Source organism: Mesocricetus auratus, unplaced genomic scaffold (assembly GCF_017639785.1).
Source record: "Mesocricetus auratus isolate SY011 unplaced genomic scaffold, BCM_Maur_2.0 Super-Scaffold_100027, whole genome shotgun sequence".
In the NCBI taxonomy this organism is placed as follows: Eukaryota; Metazoa; Chordata; class Mammalia; order Rodentia; family Cricetidae; genus Mesocricetus; species Mesocricetus auratus.
The window spans coordinates 16,123,247-16,149,281 of NW_024429208.1; the positions used below are offsets into that span (position 1 = coordinate 16,123,247).

A 26,035-nucleotide genomic window follows, 5' to 3' on the forward strand; every position below is an offset into this window, starting at 1 on the left:
GCAAATGTCGCTGGGACACATGGGCCGGGGTCCCCACCTGCCACCCGCAGGGCATCTGGAGTGGGACTCTGCACGACACAGCCACCTACCCTGCAGCCGAGCGAGACACGGCTCCCTCCGCCGCTCAGCAGCGGCCCCCGCCGCGCGCGCTCGCGGGGACGCGGGGACCCTGCGCGCCGCGCGCCACCCGCCCGGTGTGGCACAAAGGCAGCATGGCACAGCCGCGTCCGGCCGCGTCCACGTCCTGGCTCAGGCCACAGGGCTCGTCCCCAGGTCGCTGTCGCCTCCAGCCCTGCCCTCCTCCCGCCCCCGTCCCCGGCCAGGCGGGGCACCGGGCGGAACCCTGAGCCCAGGCACGGAGCGAGCAACGCGGTGGCGGCCTCCGATCGCTCCCTGTCTCCACCGTGACGTGAGCAACCTTGGCGGCTATTTATAACCACACGGTTGGATTTCATTCATGAAACCAGGGCCTGGTGTGTCTGAGCTGTGGGACACGAGGTGGCGAAGGTGCCTCGGCTGCACACACACCGGAGGGGCCTGGGCTCCAGGGTGCTTGGTCCGGGCCAGCGTGTGCCTGGCATGCCCGGGAACCCGACCTGAGGCCAAGCCGAAGCCGGAGCAGGGCAGGGTGTATGTGAGATGTCCCCGCGCCCCCTCCCCGCAGCATCCCACCCATTCCCGAACATCCGCTGGCCCTCAGTTGCGGGCTCAGGAAAAGTAAGTTGGGCCACTAACCGGCTGGGCAGCATAGCTTTCTTCCCCCTAGGAACTGACCGGCCGCAGACTCCGAGGGAGGACATTGGCTTTTGTTTCAAAACCGAGCCCAGCTGCTGACTAAGCACTGCGCTGGCCCAGCCTCCTCCCCTGGGCGCTGCACGTGCGGGCTGGCTCTCCCCCTCCTGGTCACCTTCCCCTCCACCGGCCTTGAGGGGTCCCTGCTGGAAGCGGGGTGAGGTGAGGGGGTACCCTGCTACTCCAGACCCCAGAAACCAGGCACTTCGCAGCTCCTTTTAGAGAGGTTGGGCGTAGATCTGAAACTGACATCGGTCTCTCTTGGGTCGGCAGGAATTCTTGGAAACCAAAGACAGCAAGCCCTTCTCAGGGACATTCTCTACTTTGAAGCTGACTATGAGTTCTGAGGGCAGAATCATGGCCATTTTTCTTGCAGACACATAAGAACTGCCTAGGTGCCTAGGGATGTCAGGCATCATGCCAAGCTCTAGGGAGGTGACCGCGGACACAACTCATTTGGCTCCTGCCCGCAGGTAACTTTCAGTCCGCTTTCTAAACTGCCTGTTGGGCTCAATTGTGTAATCCGCTCGCTCACTCCAGTCCTGCAAAAAGACAGCTGGAGGATTATGGTGTCAAAGTCTTCAGCTAGGGATGGGTTACGTTTATAAACCCTTGTAAAGACCGAGCACCAAGGCGGACACAGAGATGGCCACGCTTCATCCTTGGCCTCAGTTATCTTGGGTAAGGCACTGCCAAGATTTCAGGAGGGGCGGGGCAGCGAGTTATATTTTAATGCAAGCGTTCTTCGTGGGGCTCCAGGTCTCCCCTAAAGAAAGATCAGCAAACACATCTCTCTCTCTCTCTCTCTCTCTCTCTCTCTCTCTCTCTCTCTCTCTCTCTCTCTCTCTCTCTCTCTCTCTCTCTCAGTACCACCGTCGCCTTCAGAAAACTACCTTTAGTTTTCTTAGATGGATTTCTCTTCCTCCCCACAATTCCTGAATGAATTTCAGTTCCTTTGGTAGCTGCCTGCCCCTCCCTTAGATCCAGGGTCTCCTGTAACCTGATCTCAAACTTGCTGTGTTGCCAAGGCTGCCTGCCCTTGAACACCTGATCCCTCTGCCTCTACCTCTCAGACATTGTGACCAGCAGGCTGGGCAAATACAATGTTTTTTTTTTTTTACAAGAAAATGTAGTGCAGGCAACCTGTGCAATCTAGGCAACCCTTAGTGCACTGTTGCGGGGAAAGGGGCCAGAGCTGGGAAAGGGGCCATCAAGGCCATAACCTTTTGACACTAGGAAGAGAAAGAATAAAGTCTGGTGTATGACAAGTTTAAGGTGGATTCATGCAAGTGTGTGGTCATTTGCTTGGCAAGGACCAGTCTGTTTTCAATATTCTTTTTCTTCATGAATGTATTTCTGAGGGAAAGTCAATTGACCCCATTGCTGTTAGCAAGCAGTGCTACTTCATGGCACATCACTTCTTATCAAGCCACCCTGGGCACTGAGCGACAGGACAGTAACTAAGAAATGGGGAGCAATACGTATTATAGCCCCAAAATGCAATGGGGGAATGGCTCAAAACATATTTTTCTCCCCTCATTAGATCACCACAACAAAGGAGGCCATGTACTGTTACCATCAGACCCATTTTACAGATGGGGTAACAGAGGCCAAGACAATTAATTTTTTTGTGTGTGTGTGTGTTGTTAGTTGCTGACATTTGTGCCTGGGTCATCCAGGGCTGGTCTTATCACCAGCTGTCTTTGTAACATCCGGCCCTCTTCCGTGTCTTTCACTTCCTCAGCCATACATTAAAAAAAGATGAGCATGGTGAGAGGGCACAGTTAAGTGCTGTCACACAAGGATGAGAACCTGATTTTGATCTTTCACAGTATTCCGAAAAGCCTGGCAACAGGGCACGGGCTTGCGACTCCTTATCTGGATCGAAAGCCTGGCTGATTCAGCAGCCTCTGGTCCCAATGAGAGGCCCTGTCTCAAAGGTGTCAAAGGTGGGGTCGTGCTCCTATGGAACAACCCAAGGTTGGCCTCTGGAATCCACAAGTAAGAGCACAGATGTATACCACCCCATAAACATGAGCATGCATGCATGCGCGCGCGCGCGCGCGCACACACACATCTGCACAATGAAATAGGTGAGTGGCAATGCTTTTCTGAGGCATCAAGCAGATGCCCCAGAGCAGGAAGGCATTCAGTACTGTGCACGCCCTTGGGAACCTTCTGCCTGCCCATCTCCGAACCTCCCACATGGCCATCCCTGTGAAGTGGGTAAGGAACGGCTAGTAGCCGTTTTGGAATGGGCTTCTCGGAATACCTGAACCTGAGGGGAAAATGACTGGAAGAAATCCCAGGAAAATAAATTGTTATCCACTGTGACTTCAGATACAGCAGAGGAAAAATTGTGGGGATTTTTTTTTTCCAAGCCAAGGACGGGGATCTCAAAAAGACACTGCTATCTACACCCTGGGCTGCACAGCCCCAAACTGCACACATGTGACTTCTGATTCATGAAGGTGGAGGACTGGGCATGCTGCACTCACTGTAACTACCAACAGGAAAGAGAGAAGAGGAACAATGCCGCTGACATGCAGCCTCATGCAAGACCTTTCGGATCAAGAACTACTGTTTGCAAACGTGATCAACACCGTTCACCCCACCTCTCAAGAATTGGAGCCTCAGTGGAAATTAGCCAATGTTTTTCTCTCCAAATACATGTGTTATTGCCCCAAAGTGATGTTAGAGTTTTTATGGTATTTTTACCAGTGACATTGCCTTCCCTGAAAAAAAAATCCTAAGCAAAAATAACAACAAAAAACAAAAACAAAAACCAATGACAAAAAACTGACAATCAAAAATGAAACCAAACTCCCAAACCCAAAAAACAAAATAAATTATTCCCCCCCAGTTGAAACACACAAACAACCCAAAATATGTATGTGTGGCTATGCACACATACATACAATAATGATAAAAATTTTAAACACCACAATTTACATATATAAGTAGTTACCAATAAAACTACTAGCTACTGACCTTTTGGCATTCATGATTCCCCTGCAACCATTAACCTTCCCTCCATTTCTAGATTTGCACTGCTATGAGACGTGTTATTTGGAATATTAATGTATAATATTTTCGGATTGAGTTTTTCACTGCCCTTGGGATCCCTCCATGGTGTCCTCTACATCAATAGTTCATTTCTTTTCATTGCTGACTAACGATCTGTTATATGGACATACCAGGGTATGCTCATTAACCCATGGAATGGCATTCAAGTTCCTCCAAAAACACTTTCATAAACATCTGCACACAAGTTTTTGTGTGGATTTTCTTTCCTTTGAGATGATGCTTAAGAATGCCAAGTCCTGAATCAAAGGCTAAATAAGCTGTCAGGTTTTATTTTCAGAAGGACTATATGTTTTACATTCCCACCAGTAGTATTTAGTACCAAAAATTTTTTGTTTGTTGTTTACAAAATTACTGCTCAATAGTAGTGAAGAGAACTCATTGTGGTTTCCATCTGCATTTCTCTAATGACTAACACTGTCAAACATCTCTTTCTGAGCTAACGGAACACATTTATCTCCTTATTGCTGAAAGAGATGTTTATGTCTTTGGTTATTTTATGGGTGGGTTGTTTTTCTTTTTTGAATATTCTTAAATGTTTTAAATATTTATTTTTATGTTTAGGTATGTGTACTTATGTATTTCTGTCTAGGAGTATGTGCACATGAGTGCAGGTACATGCAGTAACCAGAAGAGGGAGTCAGATCCCTGGAGGTGGAGTTTGAAGGTGGTTGAGAGCTGCCCAGCAGTGGGTTCTGGGATCTGAACTCCAGTCCTCTGCAAGAGCTGCAAGGCTCACAGCGGCCTAGCCAACCCTTCAGCTCTTCATTGTTGAATTAAATAAAAGATACTACGGGGTCATAATTTGCAAATTTGCAAAATAAATATGCACTTCCCGCCCCCCCCCGAAAACTCTGTCATCAACTCAATTACAAGTGCCCTGGGCTTCTATTGTCCAAGTCTTTTCTCAGTATTTTCGTAGGCATAGGAAGTTACTTACATAAAATTCTCATGGAGAGGGTTTTCTTAGTCATGTGGTGTTAAGTCCTCATTTTAGCGGTCTATAACCGACAGCCAGAGGAGCCAACGCCCCTCCCTCCTGCGCAGGCGCAAATGACTCCTCCAGCGATCAATGCAACAGCTGTAGGTTGCTTGGACCACAGCGGAGGGCGGGGCGGGAGCTGCAAGCTTCCACCGCCCACTCATGGGTCTGGAATGCCAGACCTGGTTGGTCGTATGAAAGGCTTCCCGGACAATGAGTGGCAGCTGCTAAGGAGTCATTTCAGATAAGCATTTACAGGGGGTGAAGACACAGGAGAAAATAAGCTGGCCAAGGCGTCTACTTTAAAGAACAGCTGCATTTGGTCAAAAGGTTTATTGAAAAACAGCTGTTGGGGGAGACTGCTGGGTTGACACAGCTGCTGTTGCAATGGCCAAGAACTTTGTGGCGCCTAAGAGATCAAGTGGCTGGTGGCACATGGACAGGCTGCCTCCACTGACTGGCTGGCTCTCAAGAACTGCCCCAGGCTCCAGAGCCAGGGTAAGACAGGGTGCTGGATGTAATAAGCCTTTACAGGCAGCTTTGTCTAAACCACCCTGAATGCCAGACCTCGAGAAGGGATAGGGTTGATCCGAACTGCTCCATCCACAAGCCTGTTCTCTGGTTAGTGACAAGGGGCAGAGCTGCGTGCGTGTCTATGTGTTTGCTGTGTGTTGATGGCCAAAATAGAAAACGACCTCCCACGACCCCATTTCTTCAGACATCCTTTCATCCAGTATCCATATGTTGCAGCAATATGTCTACAAGTTGCTCTAGTCAGACCAGCTAGGACGGTATTTCCCAGCTTCCTGTCTTGGGACCATTTCCCCAGCTTTGGTACAGCTGATATAGCTGCCATGTGAAACAATCCTTTCTGCCGCCAGCACCATGGGAAGGTTTTGTATGAAGCTACATTTGCTTGAGTAAGAAGAAGAGCCCTTAGTTCCGAGTGACCCAGATGTGTGGGGGTGGGCTATTGTCAAATTAAATTACCGCAAGTGTTTTTCAAGTCAATCCTGCCATGTGCCTTGGAGGACACCAGAGCTCCGCCGGTTTGTGACAGGTACCATACACTACCCTGTTTTCCTGAAAGCTGCAGGTGGACGGCATCAGCAAGTACTGTAGGGCTGTGTGGATTCCATCCATCCTAAAGTGGCTTAAAGGATAATTGTAGGAAAAGACATAGACAGAATTACTCAGGCTAGGCTAGTGGATCTGACCTTGGTTTTTGGGTGGTTGCCCACTTAAAGGTCAATGTATTAAAGATTCTGTACTTTTTATTGTGTTTTTCTTTTCAGGCTAAATTTCACAGTATGATTTCTATTTTTCTAGGTATCAGTGAATGAAATTAGACAAGATTGAGTCTGTAAACATACCACAGTATGCATGGAGGTTGACATAATATTCTTTATCTATGCACTGTTTTTTAGGTTTCCTGTTGGTGTTGGATGAGTTCGTTAAAAATGTGATTTTGCAAGCCCGGAAGTCCAAACTACATTCTTCTTCTAGTCAAAGGTCTCTTGTGCCAAGATAGCTCTTACTGACTTAGCTCGACATGCTCGAGAGAGAGGTAGGAGCCAGCTGCCCTTTGCTCCATTATTCGAGTAGAGACTGACAGTGTGTGCTGTCAGCTTTTCAAAGTTAACAACACTGTTCTGTCTTGGAAAAAATGTTCTGCATCTGAAAAGGACATTTATTTTGGGGCAGGAGAACTGACACGCACAGTCACTATCAATATTGCAAAATATGTTAGAGCTATTCTTCAGTTATACCTCATTAAAAATAAACAACACTCGTGTGCCATGGCATGTTTAAAGCTATCTTGCCTGACTGATAGACATAATATCTATTTATCGTCACCAAACAACCCCACCACCACTGCTGCCTCCGCAGCCACTGCAAACATAACCACCACCACCAACAAAACAACCAAAACATACATTAAAGGGAACAATGAATAGAAGAGAAAAAAGAAAAAGAAAATAATTGCATTTTGGTCATTCATTAAGTAGTCACTTGATTTTATTCAGTGTGTGTGTGTGTGTGTGTGTGTGTGTATGCGCGTGCGTGTGTGTGTGTATGCGCGTGCGTGTGTGTGGTTTTCCAAAAGTCACAGGGAGGCCAGAATGACACCTTACTGAATAGTTGCTAATGGTAAACAGAAGAATGTTGATGTAAAAGGCAAAGGTGTGCACAGGTCTATAAATATGAAAATGGGCTCACGAGGCCATTTAAAAGAACTGTGTATGGGGCTAAAAGCACGCAACTGCTCACGCAGAGAACCCGGGTTCAGTTCCCAGCACACGCGTCAGCCAGCTCAGGACTGCCTGTAACAAGTCTTGTTCTATTACTGCCTTCCAGCTGCTGTGTGTTTCTCCACTCACAAAACTGAGCTGTTCTCATGCAGAAACCAGAAAAATAAGTACACCGTACATACATGTGCACAAAGCCCTCATTTCAGAAAAAAACGATCCCCCCCCCCCCCCGCAGCCTGTATTGTATCGCACTTACTTGCTCACTCAGCATCTTTATATACATGTCATCTGATCTTCTGGAAGACCTTGAAATGCATTATCTCCAACACAGCAGACCGAGAAGTGAGGTTTTCTAGAGACCGAGTGACTTGCCTCTGTGAGAGGGGAGTCACACCGTCTAACCCCAAGTACCATGCCTGCTCTGAGACCATGTGCAAGCAACTATTTTTAAGTACTTTGACATATGTCGCACCGAGTTCTAAATAGATTCCTCTGAAAATGAATACACAAAGAAGCACCAGTGCCCTTGAAGGACACCTAACATAACTAGGGAAGGACTAAGCCACGAGGCTTGTCTGCAATGGGTGCCAGGCCTTTCAAACATGTTCCTAATGCAAGCGTTCAGGTGCCCGACTTCCTTCCCAGGACTCGTGAGCGTCAGTTTGGACAGACAACACCAGGGTCTCTCCTTAGCTCTGAGAAGATTTATGTTGAATGTTTCACAGGCCGTTTGTCACTTGGTAAGTTCCCCTTCGTGGGCAAGCTGTTAACTGCATCTCTGTGAGTGACATCATCAGTTAAGCATGTCCGGATCAACTTGGTGTTCCTTCCCCTGTACATATAAGCCAAGGAGGCCAGGGGCCAGGGCTCTTCTGTCACAGGATCAGTCTTCAAGAGTGTGGGGTTTTGAGAAGAGGCATGGACGTTTCCTCCCAGTTTTCATCTCTGCTCAGAGTAATTCAAACAGCACCATGGGCAGGAAAGCCAATTCTTCAATCATCTCTCTCTCTCTCTCTCTCTCTCTCTCTGCCCTTATGTACACATGCATGCAAAAGTGGGTAAAGTGGGTATGTGGGTGTACTTGCCTGTGGAGGTAAGAGGTCACCCTCAGGGGTTTTCTTTAGAAACCATTTACTGTGTTACTGTTCTCATTAAGACCTAGGGCTCATCCATTAGAATTAGGCTAGACAGGTTGGTCAGTGAGCCCTGGAGATCTGCCTATTTCTGTTCCCCAGTGCCAGGATTGCAAACACCAGACAACATACTCTACCTTTTACATCAGTAATGCGTGTTGAATTTTGGGTCCTCATGCTTGCAAGCACATTACTGAGCTGTTTCCCAAGATGCCATAGTTTAAACATAGCTTGAGCTTTTCTAATCTGAAAATATAAATTCTCCAAATTCCAACTACTTTTGAGTGTTGCCATGATATCACAGTGGTAATTTTCCTATTAGAAGACTGTTTCATGCACAAACCCCAATGAAAATATATAACAACTTCCAGTGATGGGTATAAGTTTATGAAATACAAATGCATTTCTAGTTGAGACTTGTTTCTATACCCAAGGTAGCTCATTATGTCAGTGTGATAAATTCCACACACCAACAAAATCCAAAAATCTGAAAGGTTTCTGATCCCAAGCATTTTCAATGTCATGGTAAATGATGATTTTTATTTACAGGATTCCTTACTTATAATTGTCTCTAGTCATATAGGCAGGCCATCCGTGTATATGATTTAAAAAAGCTGAAGTTGTAAAGGGAGAGTGTCCATTTGTCCTGCTGTAATCACTGCCAACATACATTACCCATGAAGGGGCACTTTGAGATCTAAAAACACATTTCACACAGATTAACATGCCACCAGCATACATGATTTTGTAGTCATGTATGGAACCCAAGACTTTGACAGCCATGAACTCCTCGTAGTGACTTTATGGGAAAGTAGCATTAAAATCCTTATTTTTTTAGATGAGCAAGCCTAGATTCAGAAAGGCAAAGCCACCTGCCAGAAGTCTACAGTGCATCGTCATAGTTTATATTTGAAGCCAGAGAGAGTCAAAGGGCTCTGGTATTTACTAGGTAAGACCTCAAAGTTCCTCATGGTCTTTGACAAGTGACCATACATATTGGTCAGGTATCCCTGAATGATATTCCCTCCCTGCCACCAAAACGAAGAAGGTGCTTTGTATTTAGTTCACTCTTTGCTATTTCCTGAAGATATCAAGTCATCACTCTACTTCCTACTGAGACAAGAGGAGGCTGTGGGGTTTTGCCTCATGCCAGCAACACCAGATTGATACAAAGGGGAAGCCATAGAGCTGTAACAGCCTGCTCTGCCAGATGGAGTGGTGTGAAGTACAAATTTATCTACAATGGGCAATGTGGGTGAGGCAGGGTCTTGGGCTTCCAGAGATTATGTCAGTAATTCTTAATTATTCAAGTAAATAAAGAATACCTCTTGATGTTTAAATATCCATATCTATCTGGTGGGGGAGCCAGCTATACAAATGTATGTTGACCATTGGCTTAAAAGTGACATTTCTTCCTATTCTGTGCCAATACAGCGTCCTTGCTGAAGACACCGAGTCTTGCATTTTTTCTCTGAGTTTCTTGGCACTGGAGTAGCTAAAGATATTTGTGTAAATTAGATACTCACAGGAAACCAAAGTCAGTGTTCAACTCACTTTTGCTTTAAGAATAGTTTTCTATCGTTCGTAATTTAACACACACATGAACACACACACACACACACAGTGATTTTAAAGACTCTTACTTTGAGAGAAAGGGACCTATACCACTGTTGTTCTTTTCTTTTTCTTTTCCTTTTTCTGTTTTTGTTGTTTTGTTTTTCAAGACAGGGTTTCTCTGTGTAGCCCTGGCCATCCTGGATGCTCTGTAGACCAGGGTGGCCTTGAGCTCACAGAGTTCCACCTGCCTCTGCCTCCCTGAGTGCTGGGATGAAAGGTGTGCCCCATCACCACCAGGCCACTGTTGTTCTCATAAGTGTTGTTTGTGCTGTGTGATTATTTCTGGGTTGTATGTATTGGCTTGGCTGTGTATTCTCAGGAGACAGTTGAGGTGGCCAATATCCTGAATAAGAACTTACAAAGAGACAGACATAGGTAGATGAAATATACTCTGGATTTCTCTTTAAATGTTCACTCTTCCATTCTCTACTTCAATGAAGGACAGAGGGTTTGATAGATGGAAGGCTTTGCTAAGAGAAACATTGTTTCCTTTAATTTGGTATGTTCTGTCTAGTTGCCTTTTTATTGCTGTTTTGAAATGCTAGTCTTTTAGTTCTGTGGACTCTCGTGAGGAACAGAGACTGTGTGTGATGGGGCCTGACCATTGGCGTGTGTACAGCTGACCACACTTGGCTAGATTGTTTGGGGTCCCCGTGGAAGAGCTCTCTTGGACAAACTGGTTCACTTGCCAGGACACAGTTAACTCACCAACTCACCAGCCAGTCAAATGGAAAGCGCTCAGACTGCTGAAAAAAGAGTTTATGGCTGACAAGCATTCCAGAGCATACCACTCTCCTTCTAAAATAGTTCTAGAAAGATGGGAGAGTGGATGGAAGCACTTCACACTCATCATACAAAACATAAAATATGCATCCAAAGAGTGAAGTCTTCTGGATACTCATTACTAAGCTAGGATGAAAGTTTCCTTAGTGACTTCTAAGTGGCTCATTTGGTTTGAGTTTAGGGTCTCCAAATAAAACAGAAGACACTCAACTATATTAAAATATTCTATGTAGCACTCAGCGCATATAGTAAAGATTATTTACTGTTTATGCCAGTGGTGTTCTCTTTTACTTGAGAATCTGGCATTTTTTGAATGGAAAGGGCGAGTAGAGAAAGACAGAGAGAGGGGGGAGGGAGGGAGGGAGGGAGGGAGGGAGGGAGGGAGGGAGGGGGGACAACCAGATGGAAGGAAAGCAGATAAAATTCCATTTTTGAATTATCAAAATAATTCAGCAGTGAATAGCAGGCAAGATAGCCTAGTCAAGTAGCGATGCCCAAAGCTTGTTAGGCCAACTGAGTGAGTGACTGTCAACTCACAACAGGCACTAAACCTTTTGCTTCTGAGTGCCCAGCCAGCTCAGGGGATGCTTCTTATTTGGTCTTTTTCTTAAAGTTATATTTCTCATAGCAGGACTTCTTAGAGGGCACTTACATATGAAAGTACCAATCATGCTTTTGCCCTAGGGCAATAGCGTGTGTTGAGCTGCCCATACATAGCCACAGGGTGATCTCTGTGGTTAGAATATCTACCATTGATCTAGAGACAGACCCAGCATGGACCAATCACGTGACACATGTAGCAAGGATGGCTCCTTCTGATTGGAAAGACATGTGGGTCACTGTGGTCAATTACTCAAGGAGTAGCTGTCCCAGGTTACTCCAGTCTGCAGGTAATTGTCAGCCTGCCTTACATACCAAAAATACTTCTACATGTGGCTACGTGCCTACGGAGGTCAGAGGCTGACGTAGACATCTTCCTCAGTTATTCTCTATTTACTTAAATTTTCTTTTGAGGCAGGTCTCCCTCGGAGCCCAGAACTCATTGACGAGGTTACACTGGCTGACCAATAAGTACAGATGGTCCTCCTGTCTTCACCTTCCCCCAGCACCGACCTACTTTTACATGATGTTGAGGACCTCAATTCATGTCTTCAGGCTTACATGCCATGAACATTATCTATGGAGACATCTCCCCAGCCCCTTTCTGCAAAGTTTGTTTTGAAAATTGTACTTAAATTCAAGAGTATTATTTATACATCTTAAATACAATGAACACACACACACACACACACACACACACACACACACACACACACACACACTGTAACAGGATACCTGGGATCAATAACTCAAAATTAAGACTCAAATCACTCTTGATAAAAATCTGACCAGGTTATCACAAACACAAACTCACAAATCCTAAACAAAATGTTAACAAACAAAATGTACAATCTATGCAAGAGTATATCCAGAGAAAGGGGTTACTAAACAATGCAAGACTTCATCAACATTCAAATAATGGTAATTCGGGCTGACCAGTGGGTAAACATTCTTGCTATACACCCTGATGATGTAAGTTCAATTCTTGGGACACGGGAAAGAAAATGTGAGTCCTGAAGGTGTCACAGGCACACACATCACATTTCTCTCCCTCCCTACACTCTCCTTCTCTCTCTCCACCGCCTTATGGACACACACACTTGTTCTCATATACACAATTATTAAAAATAAATACAACTTAAAAACCCAATAATGTGTGTGCTTATTTCAGTAGGACATATTTATGGTTGGGAGATCAGCAACTCCTGCTCAAAAAAACCAAAAAAGGTAAAATCACCGCCTTAGCAGAAGAGAAAACCCGCGTGGCCATCCCAGTATATCTTCACCAGTAGCTGATGAAACGTATCACCCATCCACCATGCTTCACATGCTGGTTTAAAGCAGGGGGAAGGCATGATAGACCTATGCTCTTCCTAGTGGAAGGCTCCTACGACACAGGCACAGCTCTTGCTTTCAAACTGGGCACTTACAATACGGCATTCTTGTTTCCTTGTGTCAGGGTCTCACACATCTAAGACTGAACTTGAGCTGTCTATGTAGTCAAAGATGGCTTTGAACTCCTGATCCTCCTGCATTCAGCCCCTGAGTACTGTATAGTATAGTATTTCCTGGGGGAAAGTTTTTTTTTTCCCAAGAGATGCAGGATAAGGCAAAATCCACAGGGCCTATAACTACCACTAGAGGAACAATGCCAGATAGTGGTTGCCAAGTCAGCAATGTTCACTCCAGATCACTTCAAAAGCTATGCCAGTGAGTGAGGACAGTGAGATGATTAAAATGGGACTTCTGGATGAACAGGTAACTGGACAAAGGGATGTTGCTGATATGTCTCTCAGGCTGGGTCTTAAATGCTGAAACAAAATGGAAACAAAGGTGGAATAGCTTAGGCCTAAAGAGTGTCTCACAGCACTTAGCAGGGGGATGTGTCACACTCAGGTGCTGATATTGCCCCTGTCACTTTGCAGTCATGAACTTTGGAGAGATATTCTACCTGTCTAGGCTGAGTTTGATATCTGTCAAATAAATGAATTAAAATAGTTGTTGCTATATATTTAAATATATGCATCCAGCTTCCATTCATCCATCAGTCATTACCCATCATCCATCCATCCATTCCTTATCCATCTATCCTTCTATCATCCATCTATTATCCATTGATCCATCGATCCATAGATTCATCATTCATTTTTTTTAGAGATGCACAAATGACTATTTTATTATTGGTCTTGAGTATTATTTGGTCACAAAATAAAATGAAGTTTTATCAAAAGTTGGTTATATAGAGACTGCAGTAGATCATTAATATGAAGATATCCTGCCCTGGAAGTTTTTTCATATCTGGAACATAAATAGGTGCAGAAGATTTAGTGAGAACAATAATATACAACAAGTCACGGAATACAGGGTATTACACATATGACTCCTCTCTGTTGACCTCTCTATTTGGCAGTGTTCCCTATATGCCTCATTTCTGTACAGGCTTTGGGACTTCCTTGTGATCACTGTCGAAATTCTTGGGTTTTACAATGTAGATTCACTGTTTTATATGAGAATTGTTCAAATTTAGATTTAGTATTAAGCTTTAGTTTCAGTAATAATAAATTTGTGATGCAGTATGTGGAAAAACCTCCCTTGTGAAAGATGCAGAGTGGTGTCTAATGATAAGTAGGAAGGCCATGTCAGAGTTTCAGGGACAGATCACGCTATGTAAGGGGGAAGATGCATTTGGACAAACCTCATGTACTATACATGAGGTGCACAAAGTCTCCAGGACTGATAAAGCATTGATAGCTGATGAGAAGTTATCAGCATTAAAGGAAATCTTTAAGTGTCTTTAGGAAGGAAGACACAACTTTAATATAGATCATTTGAGTTGGGAAAATCCACCTCTAAACTGGGAACACTTTCTGCTGGAAGTCTAAAACAGTGCCATGTAGAGACTGCAGTAGATCATTAATACAGAGTCATCTGTAACTCTGGAAGACACTCTTATCAATAAGTATGTAGAGGAGGTGGTCTGCTAACAAGAATATCAGTAGCACAGACACTGAGATCAACAAATATTAAATGGAACCTCATAAAACCGAGAGACTTGTGTAAAGCAAAGAACACAGCCAAGAATTTCCCCTGTAGAATTGTTATAGCCCTTCTCTCTCTGCTCTGCCCAGGGTTGTCTCTGCTCTACTGCAAAACAAGATCTTCACCCAAAGCCAATCTAAGGGGTTTATTTGGAGGGAAGTATCCAAGAGAGTGGCTGCCTCTGCCAGGGTAGAAAGAAGCAGACAATCACAAGCTGAAGAGACACAGGGTTTATATAGGGACTCTTGGGGGCAGGCAAAGTGTTTCCAGGGTGGGTAATTGGTCAGATTTCAATCTCCTGCTGAGGGATTGCCTACTTTTCTGCTCAGGGTTTGGGTTAGATTTGACTCCGGTTTCAGGGCCAAAGTATGTTTCTTTGGTTCTGCTCATAGTGTGTTTCTTTGGCCCCTTTTTCCTACAAACTCCCCTGACCAACAATTCAAAAGGAGGTTACTGATGCCCAGTACTGTATGTTATGCTAGATAGTCTATTGGCATTGGAGGGAGCATTATCACTGCATGCGGTGTGACCTCATTTAACATGTATGTATGTATGTATGTATGTATGTATGTATGTATGTATATATACATATATGTATATATGTGTGTATGTGTTTGTGAATACATGTTTGCGAATACATGCCTATGTATGTGTGTAAATATAACACACATATCATATATGTTTTTGACAAACATAAAATATTATGATTCCCTGTGGGCTAAAAAAAAGAAGACAAAATGTAGCCCACAAAATGGGAAAAGATATTCACCAACTCAACTTCTGACAGAGTAATGATTTCCAAAATATACAAAGAACTCAAGAAACCGATCACCAAAACAACAAATAAACCAATTAAAAAGTGGGGTACAGAACAAAAAAAGAGGAATCAAAATGACTGAAAGACATGTAAGAAAGTACTCAACATCCTTAGCCATCAGGGAAATGCAAATCAAAACAACTCTGAGAGATTCATCATTCATTTATCCACTGGTTTTATAAAATGGTAACAACTTTATCATGCTAAAATCTCCCTCTTCCTTCAACTTTGTATATAGTGCTGGCCTCAAGGTCTTTATGTAACTGAGGATGAACTCTGATCCTCCTGCCTCCCATAGGATTTGTAACAAATCAGTACTGGAATCCAGTCTTGGTCCTGTCCTCTGCCATTAATATGTTGTGCCTTGGTTTCCACAGTTGTGTCATGGAAAGAGACTTCAGAGTGTTTCTTGGATGATTAAACACATTTCTACACACAAAAACATCTAACATATTCCCTGCACATATTGAACACTCATTATAGGTAGATGTGTTAATGTCTTCAGAAACTAGCTATTAGGCTCCAAAACACTGCGATGATAAACAGAGTCTAGAAAAACCAATTTGTTCTGACAGGGCGGATTGGTAGGTGGGAAAGGTGTGGAAAGTTTTGAAATTCCTCCTCTCACAGAACCCTCACAGGTGGCACTGTAAGAAGCCTGCTAACTTTAGCAGGAAGAAAATCAGAAGGGCAGACATCCTTGTGAGATTTAATCTTGGTAATATACCCATGATTTCATTACCGCACATAAAGGGATATGTCGGCATTGCTTAAGTGTCAGAAGTAGCAAGTAAGAAATCGAATTAAATGATGCTTCCATAGGCTTTCTGTAGAATGCAGCTGATGTGGCAACTAGAAACCCCTATTGATCGTGCCAGGAATTCAATCAAATGGAATGTTTACAGGAGTCACACAAGAGTGATGCTTGTAGTTAGATGTGGTTTTTGCCAGTTGTAAATCAGTTTCTCACGGGACAAACCTGAATAGTTTTCCTCTCAAAAGTTGTATCCATGGCCTCCACTTGAGAGCTTGGACTATGTTGTTGAAAGGAGTATGACCAGAGAAGCAGGGCATAATGGTACATGCCTTTAATCCCAGAGAGGCAGAGGCAAGTGGATCTTTGTGAATTTGAGGCCAGCCTGCCCTACATAGTGAGTTCTAGGACAGCCAGGGATACACTACAGAGAGACGCTGTCTCAATAAACAAGGAAGCAAACAAAATGCTTAGACTAGGGTTTAAATTATGTTGCTCTTGGATGGTAGTCTCACTGTTCACTACAAGTTTTCTTATTTCTATGAAACTACAGTTGAAACCATTATTTGTGTTACAGTTGACTGGTGTGTTCTGTAGCCTTTTGCCTGTCACTCCCTTTGATGCCGGTGGGTGATATCCCTTGGCTGCTGCTCCATTGGTTTCTGCCTCTAATATCTGTTGTTCTACCAGAAAGTTGCTCCACCACCATTCTGGCCAGTAAGGAAGGTGGCAAACTCATCCTGTATATAATACTTGCTTAATTCCACAACGACTTGGGCTTCAATTTCAGCAGAAACAGGTGAGAAACTTTGTATCCAATGAAATGGCAATCCGAGACAGTAGCCATCACAGAAATGCTCACCAGGGCCAAAAGGGGCCAGTCAGAGGAGGAAAGCCCAGAGAATAATTATGACATTAGAAAGGAAGGGTTTTCTGGGTCTCTGTGTCTGCAGGTCCTACACAGAAAAAAAAATGTAAACATATAACCCCCTTCCAAACTTTTAAAAACGACCTCACTACATTGCTTTCTAATATTTAACGGTTTTCCTAGACAGACACTAGTAGAAATAAACGTCACTGACAACTTTATTGGAGAAGGGAGATTGGCGCCAAAGATTTTGGTCCCGGCCTGTGTTTTGGGCCACTGCTGCCCTCTAGGGGACATGTGAGAAATAAGTCAAGTTTCTAGAAAATCGTTTTCATACGTTCAGCTTTCATGAAGGAAGACAGTTAAAAACTAATCAAAATAGACTCGTGGATACCTATCCTAACAACGCACACTAAAATCCCTCGGGCCACATTCTTTTCCAGGGCCATATAACTTGGACTCAGTCTTTCAGATAAAATGTTCTTTATCTTGCCAAGCCTGATTCTCCTGCAGCCCTTTGAGCCTGTTATTTCTTGTCCTGCTAGGGAACAGCTGTGTAGTATGACTAATGTGTTAGTCATTGTTTATACTTTCAGCTCTTAGCTTCTAGGGCTCCAGAAACCAGAAACTCCGGCTCCTTCCCTCTTTATGAAGTCAGCTTGTTCAGAGGAAAATATGCAAACATTTCCCCAGTTGCCAAATTGGTACTTATTTCTGGGCAAGAAGCTTTACTAATTTCACGCATAGGGAAAACACACACAGCATATGCAATTTTAACTTTCTTTGTGAAACACTTGGAAAACTAGGGATACTATTGGCTCCTTCCCTCCTAAATCTTTTTGGTATATCGATCTATATCTACATATAGTGCATATCTATATCTCTTTATATAGATATGTATTTGTGTGTATGAGTGTCTGGTCTATATGTGTGTCTGCACCACTTCCATGCCTGGTGCCCTCAGAGAACAGAAGAGGACATTGGATCCCCTGGAACTGGAGTCATAGATGCTTGTGACCCACTATGTGGTTGCTGGAAATAGAACCCAAATCTTCTGGAAGAGCAACAGGTGCTCTTAATTGCTAAGCTATTTCTCCAGCCCCTTCCTCCCATAAATCTTAGTGGAGAGTTTAAATGACTTGCAAAATGGAGCTTCTGTGTTTGGGGCATAATTTTAACTTCAGGAAAAGCAAGCTACTCACAGGACCTCTAATTGCCCATCCACTTAGCATTTGTTGAGCTTTTCTTTGCTAAACAGGCACGATATTAAGGGTGTCAGGTGTGCAGGGAAATCTGAGCATACAGGAGAAAGAAGATGCCATTTAGGAGGTTTGGATCTTTGGTTTTTAAGTTAATGCAAAAGTGGTAAACGTAGTAAACAGAAATCACACTTTTTTGAACGTTGGTGTTTTTCTGGGATATTGACATTCAGCATGGCATTCTTTTACAATGGCAGACATTAACAGTGAGGAACTCAATCGGCTATGAGGTCATGGAGGCCAAGCACCGAGCTGTACAGTGTTGGGTTGTGAAGCTGTGAGATTCAGGTGTGTGTGTGTGTGTGTGTGTGTGTGTGTGTCTGTCTGTGTGTCTGTGTGTATGCACATGAATGTGTGCCAGTGGAAGAAAGGGTTCAACATGTAGTGTCTTCCACCATCAGTCTCCGTCTTATTTTTTGAGACAGAGTCTCACTGAACACGGAGTTCATTGACTGAGATAGGCTGTCTGGTCATGACGCCCTAGAATTCTACCGGCCCACAGCTCCTCAGCTCTGTAATTACCAGCACTGATGTCACACCTGGATTTTATGTAGGTGTCAGGGATAGAACTCAGGTCTCCACACTAGAGCAGCAAGTATTTTACTGACCAAGCCAATTCCCCAGTCTTAAATGCATTTTGTCCTGTGATATTTTCAACTTAAGTCAAGGGCAACACATTTTACGCCTGCACAGCATTTAATGGGATCCAGTAAGTATTGTTGAAACAATTTGTTTTATGTATATAATTTACTAGACTTCAAGTATCTTGAGAATAGGAAATACAACTGTTTCCCTTTGCATTGCTGAGACCCAGAATGATGTATTTTTCTCTAACTATTAACAGTCCTCTAGGTGGGAATTAAATCTCAGGTTTATAGAAAAACAACATGGCTGTCACAGTTAGGGTTGTTATTGCTGTGATAAAAACTTGGGGAGGAAAGGGCTTATTTGACTTACATTTCCCCATCACTACTCATCATCAGAGGAAGTCAGGACAGGAACTCAAACAGGGCAGGAACCTGGAGGCGGGAGCTGATGCAGAGGCCATGGAGGGGTGCTGCTTACTGGCTTGCTCCTACAGAACAGCTCATTGAGCTCTCTGCACTCAGTGGCTTTTCTAGCCCCAAGTTCCAAAGTTCTTCCACAATCTTCTCCAAAACAACATGGTCAAAGTCTAGTCACAGCAACTCCCCACTATCCTGGTCCTAACTTGTCTCAGTTAGGGCTTCTATTGCTGACGAAATACCATGACCAAAGGAACTTGGGGAGGAAAGGGTTCATTCAGCTTATACTTCCAGATCATGATTCATCATCAAAGGAATTCATGGCAGAAACTCAAACAGGGAAGGGACCTGGAGGCAGGAACTGTTGCAGAGGCCATGGAGAAGCGAGACTTATTGGCTTGCTCCCCAGGGCTTACTCAGCCTGCTTTCTTATAGAACCCAGGACCACCAGGCTGGGGATGACACCATCCACAATGGGCTGGACCTTCCCTATCAATCACTAATTAAGAAAATGTCCTTCAGGCTTGCCTACAGCCTGATCTTATAGAGGCATTTTCTCAACTGAGGCTCCCTGCCTTCAGGTGACTCTAGCTTGTGTCTAGTTGACCTTAAAACTAGCCAATGCAACGAACCATCGTGGTTTATTTTTATTTTATTTATATGTGTAACTATTTCGCCTGCATACATTTCTGCGCATCACAGGCAGGTTTGGTGATGACAGAGACCAGAAGAGGCATCTGTTCCCCTTGAACTGAATTATGGATGGTTGTGAGCCACTATGTTGGTGCTGGGAACTCAACCTGGGTCCTCTGGAAGGGCAACAAGTGCCTTTAATCACTGAGCCATTATTGTTCTATCTCCTAGATGATTCGGCATTTTATAAGCCAGAATGTGGCAGACTGGAAAACAAGAGTATCTATCTATATTGTGTTTTTTAATCTATATCATATTCCTTCCAGTTTATGTACCTAGAATAATGCCTGACACATTTTTGGTGGGCAATAAGTACGTGCAAGATTACTAACTCTTCTTGAGTGTTGTATCCTTTGCTTTCATTTTAGTGTCTCCACTGCTGGAGATGGTGTTTGGCACAAAATAGGTTTTCTTTTTAAAAATAAAAAAATATAGGTGTATCTGTATGTGTGTGACCCTGTGTGAGTTTATGCACGCCGCATGGAGGCAGGAACCAGACGAGGGTGTTGGATTCCCTGCAGCTGGAGTTACAGGCAGGGCTGAGCTACCTGACGTGGGTGCTGGGAACCAAACCCAGAGTCTCTACAAAGGCAATGAGTGCCCTTAACTGTTGAGCACCTCTCAACCCTGGGAAAGTGGTTTTCTACTAAGATGTTGGGGATGGAACCGAGGTCAACATGTGTGCATGGTGCATCCTCTCTCCCAGAGAGCTCCACCCCAGCACCCCACTGCTCACAGTATGTTCCAGTAGAGCTATCGAATCACAGGACAAGCATTTAACGAGAAAGCCTCTAGTCATCGATTCTGAAACTGGTTTTCAGCTACACTGAGGATTTCTGAGTGCCCATTGACTTGCCATTGGAAATCTCCTCCTCCAAAAAAAGAGGGATTGATATTTTAAAAAGAAAATCAAATTCTCACCCCTCGGGCAGGAAGTAGTTGGCCACACAGTAGAAACAGGAATTTTAAAGAACATTAAATAGACAGGTTTTTTTCCCCTTTCTTTTGAGACAGTGATGAGATATATCTGGGAAAAATTCAGACAAATATGACAAACTCATGAGAACAGATTTTTAAAAAGTTCATAGAACAGACTAGAGGATTTGACAGTGTAGAATGTGAGAGAGAAAAAAATGCCTGGAAAAGATAGAGAAGTTGGCAAAAATTCCAAACATCCTTTAAAAAAAATCATCAACCTTTTAGTACTATTTTTTTCTGGTGTTAACATTATGAGTAACTTTGTTTAAACTTTCTATGTATAAGTTGTGTGTCAAGTGATTTAAAACTTACATCTATTTATTTATTTATTGTATGTTTCAGGGGAGGGGGGATCCCACATATGCTGCTATGCACACATGGAGGTCAGGAGAAAACTTGCAGATGTTCATTTACTTTTTCCATCGTGTGGGTCCTGAGGATCAAACTCAGACCTTCAGGGGGAAGGAGCAGTGTCTTAAAAAAAAACAAAACCTATCAGTTTAAATCAGATTTAATGAGATAGCATCCACAGAAAGAAATTCCAGAAGATGAATTCTATCCCTGAAGCCACTGGGTGGAGCATGTGTGACTTACACTAGATATGTTGAGGAACATCTGGTCCAAGGAGCAGCCATGAAGGCAACTTCAGTGGTAGACTGAGCTAAAAAGAAGTTATTGCTACTGGTGTTCCACAAGAGTGCTTTCTAGACAAGACTCGGGTCTGCTGACATGAAAGCAATTCAGAGACTGTTCTAAGAGGAGAGCGATTAAGATGCTGATTGGAAAGCAACATAAGGGAGTGAGGGATACAGACAGGAGCTCATCATGGAGGAAATTGGCAGTTCATCAGTGCCAGAACTTGGGTTTCAGAGCAATGAGTGGCATTTACATCTACACGCCATAGCTGTGATGCTGGGTGTTCTGTTAACTAGCATAGGCCAGCATCTCTTGACTCCTGTTCATGAGGTTTCTATCTCATGACAGATGTCAGGGGAGGATACAGGACAGTCAATGGCCTCTGGGATTTCTTCTAATTTTGAGTCATCAGTTTGAGAGTTGTTCACCAACCTTTTGTTTATGGTTAGTTTGAGGGTGACTTTTATGCCCTACTTTTAGGAGCTGGGGAAAGAAGATTATATTATATTATATAATTATATTATATCTCATAGAATAATTCTCCTGACCTCAAGGTGACTGCTGGAGGGGACTACAGGACTTCCAGCTGATCAACCCACATCTTTTATTCCTTTGACAATGTCTTCCAGGCTGGCCTCCAATGCCCCATTCTTTTTACTCTGCTTCTCACGTGCTGTGAATACAGGCATGGACCGCCATGTTGGACTAAGTCATCTTAGTTTTGATGTCAGCAAGGGGAAAAAAACCCAACAAATTGGGTCACTGTCTGATTGATAGATATGAGGTCAACTGAAAAAAAAACCCACCTCCACCACCACCTCCTGAAAACTTGGTTTCCTGTTTCATCTCCTGCTCTATCTGCCTGAGGGACATCAGGGTCAGCAAGCAGTGTTTATAAGAGTTAATGTTGACTTGAGGGCTTTGTATGCACACCCATGCCCACACAGAGGGTTTGTTGGTGGTGACAGCCATGCTGCATTAGATATGCCTTGTAGTACTTCTTTTGGATTTATTTTATTTTTACAGTGTGTGTGTGTGTGTGTGTGTGTGTGTGTGTGTGTGTGTGTGTACGAATGTAGAGGCCAGAGGTTGCAGATCCTCTGGAACTTGAGTTACAGGTGGCTGTGAACCACCAAACATGGGTTCTGGGAACTGAGCTGGGGTCTTCTGCAAGAGAAGTATGTGCTCATAACCACTGAATCCTCTTGCCACCCTCCACTCCTCATTTTGAGCATACATGGTTTAGGTGATGTGAATGGTGGGTAGCTATTTATATTCAGTACAGACAAATCCTACCCTCTGCAGGTATGAAACTCATTAATCTGTTCAGTAGTCCTGTGTTTATTTAAGAGACAGGAATATGAATTCTATTGCCCGTTTTCTCTATTTAGTATTAGCTATTTGTTGATAATCCCATTAGGATGTGTACATGACATTAATTCAATATTTTATCACTTTTAGTAACTATGCTGGGTGCAAGGATATATTTTTACTTAAGGAACTAATTCTTGGTTAAAAATAGTACACTAGGCTACGTTGAAATCATTTCTGGCCTGAGTAGAATTCTTTCTTTCCTTCCCAGATGTCACCAAATAATGTAAGAGCCCATTATTTTCCAACAATACCAAGCTCAGAAAGGCGCTTGCTAAGCATTTTTTCCTGCTTGCTTTATATTTGTATGTGTGTCACAATACAAATGGGGTTTTTACAACTTAAGACTAATGCTATGGCTTACTGTGCCTGTTCCCTAGCACCCAAACTATGGTTGGAACAGACAACAGAAACTGCAGAGTAACAAACCGAATGGCAAACAACTGCTTGTGAAAATGTTCATGAGTCGTCAAAGTCAGTATTAGAAAAAAGCAAAAAAGTCCCAGAATACACACACTGTTCACTATTTTCATTTGGTAACACTTCAGAGAACTGTCACAATGACTCAATAAGAATAGCACATGCAGGGCTGGAGAGATGGCTCAGTGGTTAAGAGCACTGACTGTTCTTCCAAGAGGTCCTGAGTTCAGTTCCCAGCAACCACATGGTGGCTCACAACCACCTTGAATGAGATCTGGCGCCCTCTGCTGGCATGCAGGCAGAAGACTGTATACCTAATAAATAAATAAATAAAATATTAAAAAAAGAATAGTACATGCGATGGTGTGGGTAAGGTGTGTGTTCATGCAGTTGTTCATGTGTGTGCATCTTTGTGTGCACAGGTGCATGGGTTCGTGTGCATGTGGATGTCAGAGGTCAACCTCTCTACGGGGTTTTGTTTTTTAAAAGACAAGAGTTTTCATTGTCTTTCATATTTGGCTAAACTGTCTGGGCAGTGAGCCTGACCCACTCTGTTGTTTCCACCGACTCCTCCTCTAGTGCTGGGTTAGCAGGCATGTACCAACATGCCCAGCTTTGTATGTGGGTTCTTAGGGATCTGAACTCAGGTCTTTGTGATTGTATGACAAGGGCTTTACCAAATGAGCTCTCTCCCCTGCCACAGGGTGGATGGTTTCTATGGGACACTCTTATCATAGCCTCCTTAACAGCAATAATTTAACATACAGTAGCATTAGACCTTCCCAGATTGACGCATGTGGGTTCTGTAATTCATTCTGGGTTGTGGAAACGATCACTGAACTTTCCCATGGATTCTGAAACAGCCTGGGAAGAGGGCTCAGGAGTTAAGAACACTTACTGATCTTGCAGAAGACCTGGATTTGACTCACTGCACCCACAATGGGAGGCTCACCACCGCCTGCAGGTCCTGCTCCAGGGGATCCAATACCCTCTTCTGGCTACTGTAGGCGCCACACTCACGCATATGTAGTCACACTGAGATGCACTCATACACACATAATAAAAACAAACCCGCAAAGAAATAGCTGACTCAACACGATGAAAATGAATAACCCAACTTCTGTGTTCTGAATTGTGTCACAGGCTTCATATGCAAACTCAGTGCTGGCGGATTAAATGAGAAGGGCTGGCATTGGCTAACACAGCCTCTGCTGCCCTTCCCTTGGTAACCTTGACAGATGAAGTCTGCTCCATGGAAGGTAGCCTCACTTAGGAGTAGAAGAGTGACTGATGTTAACAGAGATCATGTTAAAATAGAAACAATCAGAGTGGAGAAAGCAAGCACCGTCGTAAGTTCTTAGGAAAAAAAAATGTAGTGCATGAATCCTTTAACCATGCCTAAATATCTCTAAAGCAGCCTTGAAGACAAGAGTCAAGGATGAACTGTGGACCATTACACAACATGACTAGTGATTTTTTCTCCTTATGGTTTCCTATGGATGTTCTAGTGGCTTTCTCGAATGTAAATGTAAGCAATGGCTGAGGAAATCATTGCCAAGCGGAATCCTCTGCAAAGATGTTTTTATCTGTTAAACAGGCTCATAGCATAGAGAAGCTTAGATGTTGGCGTTTGATAAAAAATATTGCTAGGAGCTTCAGTGATCACAAAATTTCATAGCTTTTAGGTCATCATGAGGCCATTAAGCTCACCTTCCTGTCTCTATTCAGAACAGCACCCAAGAGAGAAAAACCTTCCCCTTTCCTTGATTCTGTATGGAGGCTTCTTTTTGCTTTTGTTTTGAATGAATAATTCACTCCTGCAGGGATACTGAAAATGTTGTTTGGGCATTAAATCATTAAAATCACCAGAGGCCAAATCCCAGGGCCTTGTGTATCCTCAGAAAGCAGAGCTGGAGCCTCAAGCCTCATCATTTGGACTTTGTGCTCAGGCGAGACAGCGTCAAAGACCCAGGTGATGCTGTCAGAGATGTGGGCGATACATAGAGAATAAACTGTTGGAAAACTCCAGATGAGAAGGAACCCGGAGCCTGGGAGGATCTGACAATCTCAGGGTCTAAGCCAAGCATGATAAAGATGAGAAATAAGTAAGCTGGGTTAGTGTTGTGTGACTTGTGTAAGAGGAACCATGGGACGTATGGAACTGGACTTGAGCTATATGTTAGCAAGGATGTCTTCAGAGTGAGGAGGGGTACCACACACTGGCACGAGGTAAGGATGTAGTGGGTAAGCTTTAGCTTCTGATGAAGATATCTCCCACAGGCAAAATAATTTACCTGGAGACTTTAGCATGATCTTATTGAATCAAATGAAAGTGCTCAAATGCAGGCTATTTGATGATGCCTATTGTTCCTTGAAATGGAGAAGCAATCTCCAGAGCTCTCCTTATCCATGAGATGAAAAATGATATTCTTAATGTCTCATCTCGTATGCATGAGCAGAAACCACAATGTTTTGCCCGAGGAGCTCTCAGAGCCTCTCATCATTGTATCCTCACTCCTCTGCCTCCAGTTTCAATCAGGCAAGCATAAGACCTTTGCTGAACTGGTTACAGGTAACGAACATAAACCTAGAAACTAGTTAAGCTGTCCCTCAATTGAAAAAAGGCGGCCACAGAACCTGGGCTCCTAATTAATTATGCACCTGTGCCAAACACGGAACTGGATGTAGACAAGACAGGCAATGGCAAACTGATAAAATAACCACTTCCTCCCCTTTTCCCCAAATAAAGAATAGTGGCGTCTGCCTGTTTATTCATTTATTTATTTATTATATAGGGTCTAAGTCTCATGTAGCACAGGCTGAGACCTTGCCTGTTGATCTCCACCTCCCAAGTGTTGGGATTAGAAGCAACAGCCGACACATTCAGTTAATATGGTTCTGGTAATCAAACCCAAGCACATGCTATGTAGACAGCTAAGTGAACCCCTTCTTG

The 26,035-nt window shown here is 43.7% G+C and overlaps 1 protein-coding gene across 9 annotated transcripts in view; it reads right to left on the reverse strand.

The window, feature by feature from the left end:
• Positions 1 to 4,892, reverse strand: part of Rhobtb1 (Rho related BTB domain containing 1) — a 72,482-nt gene extending 67,590 nt beyond the window's left edge. For 3 of the 9 annotated variants that reach the window (XM_040732154.1, XM_040732158.1, XM_040732157.1), the window contains exon 1: positions 4,817 to 4,892. The gene's annotated coding sequence lies outside the window, so the exon portion shown is untranslated. Of the gene's footprint in view, positions 1 to 89; positions 176 to 735; positions 869 to 4,816 lie in introns of those variants that run through there. The other 6 variants (XM_005070797.4, XM_040732155.1, XM_021227593.2 and 3 more) reach the window with 3 other exon arrangements.
• Positions 4,893 to 26,035: the final 21,143 nt, after the last annotated feature.